This window comes from Cryptotermes secundus, unplaced genomic scaffold, assembly GCF_002891405.2.
Source record: "Cryptotermes secundus unplaced genomic scaffold, Csec_1.0 scaffold3927, whole genome shotgun sequence".
Classification (NCBI taxonomy): Eukaryota; Metazoa; Arthropoda; class Insecta; order Blattodea; family Kalotermitidae; genus Cryptotermes; species Cryptotermes secundus.
Genome location: NW_019739279.1, coordinates 20051 through 22597, shown reverse-complemented (window position 1 = coordinate 22597; position 2547 = coordinate 20051). Strand labels below are relative to the sequence as shown.

Sequence of the window (2547 nt, the reverse complement as noted above, 5' to 3'; positions counted from 1 at the left end):
ATCAATTTCACGTAGTATGCATCTTCATGTGAAAGTGTGTGTACCGTTTCATTTGATGAAATCAGATCTCGTAGAATTTTCCATACCACGTTTTCTGTAACAAAATTTTGAAAAAATAGGAACTCAAGAAAAAAAAAAGCATAGTAGTTCTACATGGCCTCCAAAATATATGAAATAGGGGCAGAAATGAGATAAGATTTAATGCGGGGTGAGGAAATACAGCCTAAATGTTGGATTCAGTTAAAATAAAACTGATCACCCACTTAGGGAATCTGCCTTAAATTCATCTAGGTATATATCAGTGAATAAACAGCACTCACTACGTCTCAGCTGCATTTTCCAAGGTCTGTTTCTAATGTAATACTCCGAGGATTTTTATCTGTGTGCTGTTATTATACTATCCACTGATTAATTCTTTGTAACTTCTCATTTGCTAGTAGTTTTTGCAGTACACATAAAGCACGAAAACCAAGTAACTGACAACAAGCGCAAAGTTAAACACCACATTTCACATTATCTTGTATTTGGAATATCATTTTAAAAACTGTATGAAATAGCATACTCTTTTTATTGCTAGTGGGGTTGGCCTAAGTCCCTTGTACTGCGGCCACTAATGGCCTATTGTACCAGCCCCAGATGATAGGTGAGGTTGATTGTGAAGCAATTGGTGGATCGAAGATTGGCAGGGGATACCGAAGTACTCGGAGAAAACCTGCCCCAACGCCACTTTGTCCACCACAAATCCCACATTACCAGAGCCGCAATCGAAGACGGGCCGCCGCGGTGGGAAGCCAACGACTAACCGCTTCAGCTATGGTACGGCCCTACCGCATATGTTACTTCTGTGTCTTGCAGCGATTCTTATGCACAGCAATTTGATGTTTCAAAGGGAGTCTTTTTTTACTAAAATGGTTGCTGGATCTACACCTTGTAACAATGTAATACAACACACTATTATATTTTAGCAATTATCTATGTTACAGCTCAAACTTACACTGTTTAGATCGTTTAGATGAAGCTGACGCAATCAACGGCAAACTTCGGTCACTTTGTAAGATTTGAGGCTTTCACGGCGGTGACTATGAAGAAAGCAGTCTTCTGGGATTTGGCACCATGTATATGTGGTGTTAACCGACGTTTCGGAGGAACGTATCGCCCCCATCTTCAGGGTAGAAGAAAAAGTATAAGAAATCTGCAAGCGACAACACCGTGAGAAACAGTCTGCTTTGCCGTTTCTCACGATGTTGTCGCTTGCAGATTTCTTATACTTTTTCTTCTACCCTGAAGATGGGGGCGATACGTTCCTCCGAAACGTCGGTTAACACCACATATACATGGTGCCAAATCCCAGAAGACTGCTTTCTTCATAGTCACCGCCGTGAAAGCCTCAAATCTTACAAAGTGACCGAAGTTTGCCGTTGATTGCGTCAGCTTCATCTAAACGATCTAAACAGTGTAAGTTTGAGCTGTAACATAGATAATTGCTAAAATATAATAGTGTGTTGTATTACATTGTTACAAGGTGTAGATCCAGCAACCATTTTAGTAAAAAAAGACTCCCTTTGAAACATCAAATTGCTGTGCATAAGAATCGCTGCAAGACACAGAAGTAACATATGCGGTAGGGCCGTACCATAGCTGAAGCGGTTAGTCGTTGGCTTCCCACCGCGGCGGCCCGTCTTCGATTGCGGCTCTGGTAATGTGGGATTTGTGGTGGACAAAGTGGCGTTGGGGCAGGTTTTCTCCGAGTACTTCGGTATCCCCTGCCAATCTTCGATCCACCAATTGCTTCACAATCAACCTCACCTATCATCTGGGGCTGGTACAATAGGCCATTAGTGGCCGCAGTACAAGGGACTTAGGCCAACCCCACTAGCAATAAAAAGAGTATGCTATTTCATACAGTTTTTAAAATGATATTCCAAATACAAGATAATGTGAAATGTGGTGTTTAACTTTGCGCTTGTTGTCAGTTACTTGGTTTTCGTGCTTTATGTGTACTGCAAAAACTACTAGCAAATGAGAAGTTACAGTGAATTAATCAGTGGATAGTATAATAACAGCACACAGATAAAAATCCTCGGAGCATTACATTAGAAACAGACCTTGGAAAATGCAGCTGAGACGTAGTGAGTGCTGTTTATTCACTGATATATACCTAGATGAATTTAAGGCAGATTCCCTAAGTGGGTGATCAGTTTTATTTTAACTGAATCCAACATTTAGGCTGTATTTCCTCACCCCGCATTAAATCTTATCTCATTTCTGCCCCTATTTCATATATTTTGGAGGCCATGTAGAACTACTATGCTTTTTTTTTTCTTGAGTTCCTATTTTTTCAAAATTTTGTTACAGAAAACGTGGTATGGAAAATTCTACGAGATCTGATTTCATCAAATGAAACGGTACACACACTTTCACATGAAGATGCATACTACGTGAAATTGATTGCAAGAAATCCAGATGAAGAATTTGATGGAGTAAGGCGTGATAGTTATTCTAGAAATATTAGTAATGTTAGAATGATTTTGTTTTTAAAATAGGTAT

The 2547-nt window shown here is 39.8% G+C and overlaps 1 long non-coding RNA gene across 2 annotated transcripts in view; it reads right to left on the bottom strand.

Moving 5' to 3' along the window:
- Positions 1 to 6: 6 nt before the first annotated feature.
- Positions 7 to 2547, bottom strand: part of LOC111871943 — a 21197-nt gene continuing 18656 nt past the window's right edge. For both annotated transcript variants that reach the window (XR_002844134.2, XR_002844135.2), the window contains exon 3: positions 7 to 94. This is a non-coding gene — a long non-coding RNA (uncharacterized LOC111871943). The remainder of the gene's footprint in view (positions 95 to 2547) is intronic.